Below are 7,895 nucleotides of genomic sequence, written 5' to 3'. Positions count from 1 at the left end.
CATTTCCTTATCTTCAAGCTTCCTCTTGTTCGATAAAATTTCTCTAAGAAATTTCGCGTAGCTCGACATCTGTGGCAATGCATCTACAAAAGGAATGTTAATATGCAGTTTTTTAAAAACATGAAGAAATTTAATAAACTGCTTATCCTGATTCTCTTTTTTGAGTCTTTGAGGAAATGGTACGGGTGGTGTGTGATGCACCAACTCTGGTGGTATCTCGGGGAATGGCAATCTCTCTTTCCTTTTCTTTTTCCCCTCTTCCTGCTTCTGTTCATCTTTCCTTGGGCTGGGTGGTTTCTCTTCAGCTTCAATTTCTTCATCAACTTCCTCATCAAATTCTTCATTTTGCTTTGATGAAGTTTCCTCTTTCGTTGGATTTCTCACTTCTTTTAAAGCTCTCCCACTCCTCAACGAAATTGCATTTACTTGCTCACGTGGGTTAGTCACTGTGTTGCTTGGTAAGGAACCCTGCGGTCTCTCATTAAGCTTCTCGGCCAATTGGCCCATCTGTACCTCCAGATTCCGAATGGACACCCCTTGATTTCTAAAATTCGTCCTCGTCTCATTCATGAATCCTATGATCTCCTGCATGAATTTACCAAACATATCCTCCAACTTTGTCACTCTTTGATCTCCCGGTTGATTAGTCACCCCTGGTTGGTTATTTGGAACTGGCCTTTGGTTCCATTGGTTATTTTGCTGGTTCTGATTTCCCCAAGCCAGATTTGGATGATTTCTCCACCCCGGGTTGTATGTGTTGGAGTATGGGTTGTTTGGTTGTCTCTGATTTCTTACCAAGTAGTTCAATTGCTCCGTTGATAATGATGACGAAGTAAATGTGTTCCCAACTTGACACTCGCTGCTCACATGGTTCCCTACACAAAAATCACACGTTAGTTGAGGTGCTTCAACAGAGTTTACCTGCATAGTTCCCAACTGTTTCTGAAGTGCCGTGAGTTGGGCTGAGATGGCTGTGAATGCATCAACTTCATAAAGACCTGAAGATTTCCTTGTTGTTGCTCTCTCATTTGGTCTTTGATAGTTGTTGCTTGCCAAAACCTCAAGCAACTCATACGCCTCCTCAGGTGTCTTATTCTGCAAGGCCCCTCCTGAAGCTACATCCACCATGGTTTGCACATTACCCATCAAACCATTGTAAAATGTTTGGACTTGAAGCCAAACTGGCAACCCATGGTGTGGACACTTCCTCATTAACTCCTTGTATCACTACCAAGCCTCATATAATGACTCGGAATCATCTTATAGAAATGATGTGATTTCATTTCTCAATTTTGCTGATTTAGCTGGAGAAAAGAACTTGGGGAGGAATTTCTGTGCTAGATCATTCCAAGTTGTTATTGTTCCCGGTAATAATGCCATTAACCACCCCTTGGCTTTATCTCCCAATGAGAATGGGAATAATTGCAGCCTAATAGCGTTATCCGACACTCCATTTGACTTGAAGGTGTCACAAATTTCCAAGAAATTTGCAATGTGCTGATTCGAATCTTCCTTCAAGTCACCATTGAACCTAACCGACTGCTGGATCATCTGGTTGATAGCCGGCTTGATCTCAAAGTTGTTTGCTTGCACCATAAGTCTAGTAATGCTCAACCCACTACCGTTCACTATGGGAACTGAAAATTCCCTCAGTGTCCTGTTTTCTGGTTCAGCCATTTCACCAACTATTTCTTCTGCTTCTACAACTAAATCCTCTCTTTCTCTTCTCTCTCTGTTACGTCTTCTAATGGTCCTCTCAAGCTCAAGGTCAATAGGGATCACTGGTTGACGTCTCGTTCTTCGCATAAATTGCAAAAACAGAAATGAAGGAAAGTGAGATCACAAATCAACTGAAAATTAAAAACAAAAATACAAACTCCAATCTAGCTAACTATAGAAAGACTCAATGTTAACTTAAAACAATCCCTAGCAACGGCGCCAAAAACTTGATGCGTGTTTCCTACAACATGCAATATGTAGCAAGTATACTAATCGCACAAGTAATAAAATGATGAATAGAGTATCGTTCCCACGAGGATTGTTAGCTAAGCATTAAGTTCTCTAATGTTATCTAGTTGAAGCAATCGACTTCTTTGGATTGATGGGAGCTAATTCTAATTAAACCGAACAAGATGCTTTTAAACTAAAATTTAACTAAGAATGCAAGATTAAAAACACTGAAAAATCAATTCAATTAAAACGGGTAGGGTTTTGACTTCATTCGGATTTTATGGGTTAAATCTAAAATTTCACTAAATTCATATTCATACGCAATGGTTGTAAATCGAATTCACTAAGGTGTTAAACATACCCTCTCGGGCTATGTTTTACTATTCATCCTTATTAACCTTCCGCACCCAACAAAATGAATGTTAACAATTCCAAACTCATTAAGCAGAAGAATCCTACAATGATTTCATTAATTCTTGAATCTATCTCTAGCATCCAATACTATAATGGTGATTACCCAAGAAGCCTATACATGATTCATTTCTCAATCTCATCATATTCATCACTTATAACAATAAAACTCAGAGTAAACACACAACCAAAGCATACTCATATGAAAAATAAACAAAAAACACTTAACCCATTAAAATCCAAACTACAATCAAAACCCTAACCCAAAATAGGTTAGTTCAAGCTAAATCAACAATACAAAACAAAAAACGAAAATAATCAAGTTCAACATAATGAAACTGAAATAAAAGATGAGAAATCTCCCAAAAGATGAATCCCTTAGTTAGAATCAATCTTCACCCTTCTTACAATCCAAATCGCTCAAAGTTTAATCCAAGAAAAATGTAAAAGTTGTTTAACCTAAAAACGAAGACTCCTGGACAAAATGGCTAAGTGTTTCTTTTATACCTCGCCATTACCCAGCCAAAAAAAATGCACAAAGTAAAACTGTGCGTTTAACAAACTAAAATTAATGACCGTCGCCGTGGCGAAGAAAGAGGCAGATCTCTACTTGCTTCTTGCGTCTTCTTCGATTCTTGATGCTCCCTTTGGAACAAGCCTCATCGTGCTTTATCCTGCTTAGAACTCTCCTAACTTGAGACCGCTAACTTTTGAGTCAAAAACTTCCAATTTGTCTTTATTTGCTTAAATTGTCCATTTTAACCTGAAATACAAAATGTAAAGAATTAAACATCAATTCAAGTCAAATGCACCAAAAAGACCTGAAATCCGAATAAAAAGACTAATGAAAATTGTATAATTCACGATTATCGGGGGGGGGGGGGGGGTTTGTGTTTTTGTCCAAATAATTAATTAATAAGGTTAAAGAAGTCATTCACAAGTTGGGTTATTTGTTATTTGACATAAAAAAGGAGGGCATTTGTGTCAAGAATTTTTATTAAGGGTAAAATTGGAAAAAAAATAGGATTACCATGGTAATCTTAAAATACCACCTTCTGAGTTGGTAAACACACATAACCCCCTATATCACTTCACAAATTACCTGAGTAATAAAATATTATCGGAATCTTTTATTACTTGCTGAGCTAAATAAGGTAATGATTATATTAAAAGATAGATTACCAGAGTTAATTGAAACCACATGAACTAAAAAGGAATTAACTCAAACAATAAAGCTAGAGAAAAAATTACTAAGACAGTCTCACAACCTCATTTCAATGACATGTGAGACTGTCCAATAACATAGGCATGTGTTACCACACATATATCAAAAGATACACTACATGATATCTTACATAGGCATGTGGTACTACACATATTTCCAAAGGGCAAGATATTATCTACTTTGGACTCATATTTGACTAGGTTTACTTTTGAGTTTCACATAAACGTCATTCATCCAAAACTTGTTTACTTCCGTAGCGACTAGGATGTGTCAAACTCTCTATCTTATGGACTTAGCGTCCTTATGATGTTGATACACTCGTCCATCGAGTAGAAAGCATGTTCCAATACCAATTATTTATTACTCTATTTCATTCATCAATAACTATCACTATCAATGTTTTTAAACATGGACCGGGCCTTGACCTAGTCAAGAGGGAGGTTCCTAGGTTGCCCTAGGTCGAATCGGTGATGTCAGTATATCCAACAGGTTTGAAATCCAACAAACACAGCCCTAAGAAATTACGTATCAATCCCTACTGGTTTAAAATCCACCAAACACAGCACTGCCATCTAAGCAGGAAACCCTAGTCGCCGCAAACAAAAAGTTGTACCTTGATTTCAAGTTTAAACGGCTGTTAACATACAAAAAAACTAAACAAAAAATCAATACCAAATCAACTAATTAATTCATGCTGCTGAACTTCTAATTCAATAGGTCAAGCCTAAAACCAGTTGTTGTAGATGGTAAAATCTACAGTTGATTCGGAATGGACAGGTCTTGTGAGAAGTGAGCCATTGACAATCTAATGGACCTGTACAAAGAGAGTAAAAGAACGTGAAGGCTGAGGGGACACTGGTGTGGTGTCTTTCGTAGACACTTCGACTCTCAAGTTAGCACAGTTGAAGGTATTCTAGCGAGGGCTGAGAGCAAGAAGGGTTTAACGTAATGGTGTGGCTAGGGCTAGACTAATACAAAGTGACCGGAGCACAGCTTTGCAGTGACTGAGGGTGGTGAAGTTAGTCAGAACTAAGCTTCACGGCGGGGGAAATGGAGATTCTTAAGAGCAAGAATTTAAAAGCTAAAGCTATGGATGATTTATGAATACATAATGAAAGGCTTGACCTCTGATTATATAGTGAACCAAAGAGGTTGGAATCCTAGTAGAACTCTTAGTCCTCCTTGGTTAAGGAGTATGAATTAGGAAGAAAGTGTTATTATTAGCCTTTATCATATTAGGGTTATCAATTCAAGTAAGATTCGGGATCTTGACTGAAGTGGAAAGTAAATATGGTTTTGATTCTTATTTTGGGACTGCTATGGGCTAATGGTTGGAGCTCGATTTAGCTTAACATGTAGGATAACCCAACTCATAGAGTGGTTGGTTCACAAGGTGGATTTAAGTGTAGGCCTAATCGGAATTGGGCTAAAGCACTAGGTCATATTGTGTTTATTTCATTATTGGACCTCATCAGACCCAATATGATTTTAGACTCATACAATTGCCATATTCCTAAATTGTCTCTCACTTTCCACCATTTTCTCAGCAACCAAACACAGGCACAAACCAACAAATCCAATTAAATATCGCATCTCAACTCAATTCAAACTCCTAACCCCACGAAAATTGTTGTTGAAATGGGTTGTTTTGGTGTTTAGGAATGTTATAGAGTAAGAAATTTGGTTGGAGAAGCACTAGGGAAGCAAAAGATTGAATTTTGAAAAATTTTCTCTCAAATGGAAGTGAAGGGTTGCATGAAGAATGAAAAAGAAAAGTTAGTATTTATAGAAAAGCAGCGACGTTCATCATTCATGAACCCTAAAAAAAATTCCTAGGTCTCGCCGCGACGAAGAAATTTTCTTCGCCAGGGCGAAATCTTCCCAAGGATACAAGGCTTATTTCGCCTCGGCGAAGAAAAATCTTCGCCGCGGCGAAATGCCTTAGAAAAATTTTGCAAAAATTGGTTCTCTTTTCTTCGCCACGGCGAAGATAGTTCCTTCGCCGGGGCGAAATCCTACAAGGGCAATTCTCCTTTTTTTCTCAGCTTGCTTCGCCTCGGCGAAGAACAATCTTCGCCGCGGCGAAGCCTGGAGCATTTGGATTCCTTCCTTTTGCTGAAAACGTCACCTGAAACACCCAAAAAAAAATACATAAACGGTCATAGAAACTCATAATGAAATTACACAAAATAAAACAACCAAATGAAAAGCAAAAAGTTAGAAACACTTGGGTTGCCTCCCAAGAAGTGCTTGTTTATAGTCGATAGCTCAACTCTTTCGATCCTTCAAGTCAGCCCGGACCATCCAAGTATAAAACATCCTGGAAATTTCCCTTGTACCGGAGTTTCATTTGTTGATAATCTTTTTCACACAGCGGCCTTGTTGACAGTTTCACCACCCATTTCCAACCTTTGGTCATAACTTTGGTAGCTCGACTTTTCTCAACTACCGCCTTCCTTTTTCTTTGCTTAACTTCACCCTTTTTGATCCTAGTTAGCCATTCCTTATTCAAACTCATACTCAACTGCGGCTTGTCTAGGAATTTTGTGCAACCTCTTCCATCATTATCCTCACTTCCGAACTTATTCGGTTTTACAATGTATTTCTCAATTTCCACCTTAGGATTATTTAGTTGGAAGGGCTCAATTCTTGACTGATCCACCACATCGATTTTTAAACATGACTCTTGTTTAGGTGGAGCTTTCATTGATTCAAGGACATTAAATGTTATTTCTTCATCTTACATCCTCATGATCAACTTCCTTTCTTGAACGTCGATTAACGCTCTTCCAGTGGCTAGGAATGGTCGTCCCAAGATAAGAGGAATCTCTTTGTCTTTTTCCATGTCCAACACAAAGAAATCCGCAGGAAAAATAAATTTGTCCACCTTAATCAACACATCTTCCACAATGCCCGTCGGATGCTTTATTGATCGATCTGCAAGTTGCAAACATATGGTTGTCGGCTTAACTTCACCAATTCCTAGTTTCCTGAAAACAGAAAAAGGCATAAGGTTAGTGCTAGCACCTAGGTCACATAAAACTCGATCAAAGGTGATATCTCCTATAGTGCAAGGGATAGTAAAACTCAGCTTCTTCTGGCTGCACTCCTTCGTAAGCATCACCGTTTCCTCATCTTCTAGCTTCCTCTTGTTCGATAAAATTTCTCTAAGAAATTTTGCGTAGCTCGGCATCTGCTACAATGCATCTGCAAAAGGAATGTTAATATGCAGTTTTTTAAAAACATCAAGAAATTTAATAAATTGCTTATCCTGATTCTCTTTTCTGAGTCTTTGAGGAAAGGGTATAGGTGGTGTGTGATACGCCAACTCTGGTGGTATCTCGGGGAATGGCAATCTCTCTTTCCTTTTCTTTTTCCCCTCTTCCTGCTTCTGTTCATCTTTCCTTGGGCTAGGTGGTTTCTCTTCAGCTTCAATTTCTTCATCAACTTCCTCATCAGATTCTTCATTTTGCTTTGATGAAGTTTCCTCTTTTCTTGAATTTTCCACCTCTTCTAAAACTCTCCTACTTCTCAACGAAATTGCATTTACTTGCTCACGTGGGTTAGTCACTGTATTGCTCGGTAAGGAACCCTGCGGTTTCTCATTAAGCTTCTCGGCCAATTGGCCCATCTGTATTTCAAGATTCCGATGGACGCTCCTTGGTTTCTAAAATTCGTCCCTGTCTCATTCATGAATCCCGTTGTCTCTTGCATGAATTTCCCAAACATATCTTCCAACTTTGTCACTCTTGGATCTCCCGGTTGGTTATTCACCCTTGGTTGGTTATTTGGAACTGTCCTCTAGTTCCATTGGTTATTTTGCTGGTTCTGATTTCTCCAAGCCAGATTCGGATGATTTCTCCACCCCGGGTTGTACGTGTTGGAGTATGGGTTGTTTGGTTGTCTCTGATTACCTGCCAAGTAGTTCACTTGCTCCGTTGATGAAGATGACGAAGCAAATGTGTTCCCAACTTGACACTCGCTGCTCACATGGTTCCCTGCACAAAAATCACACGTTAGTTGAGGTGCTTGAATAGAGTTTACCTGCATAGTTCCTAACTGTTTCTGAAGTGCCGTGAGCTGGGCTGAGATGGCTGTGAATGCATCAACTTCATGAAGACCCGAAGATTTCATTGGTGTGGCTCTCTTATTTGGTCTTTGATAGTTGTTGCTTGCCAGAACCTCAAGCAACTCATAGGCCTCTTTTGGTGTCTTATTCTGCAAGGCCCCTCCTGAAGCTGTATCCACCATGGTTTGCACGTTACCCATCAAACCATTGTAAAATGTTTGGACTTGAAGCCAAACTGGC

The 7,895-nt window shown here is 39.0% G+C and overlaps 1 non-coding gene across 1 annotated transcript; it reads left to right on the top strand.

Annotated features, from left to right (window-relative positions):
• The first annotated feature begins 1,186 nt into the window (after positions 1-1,186).
• LOC116121519 lies at positions 1,187-1,293 on the top strand. Its single transcript, XR_004126739.1, has one exon. It is a non-coding gene; the product is annotated as a small nucleolar RNA R71 (small nucleolar RNA).
• The last annotated feature ends 6,602 nt before the right edge of the window (positions 1,294-7,895 follow it).

Source organism: Pistacia vera, unplaced genomic scaffold (genome assembly GCF_008641045.1).
Source record: "Pistacia vera cultivar Batoury unplaced genomic scaffold, PisVer_v2 Contig99, whole genome shotgun sequence".
NCBI classification, from domain to species: domain Eukaryota; kingdom Viridiplantae; phylum Streptophyta; class Magnoliopsida; order Sapindales; family Anacardiaceae; genus Pistacia; species Pistacia vera.
Note: the sequence above shows the minus strand (reverse complement) of the source record. Positions and strands in the feature narration are given on the sequence as shown.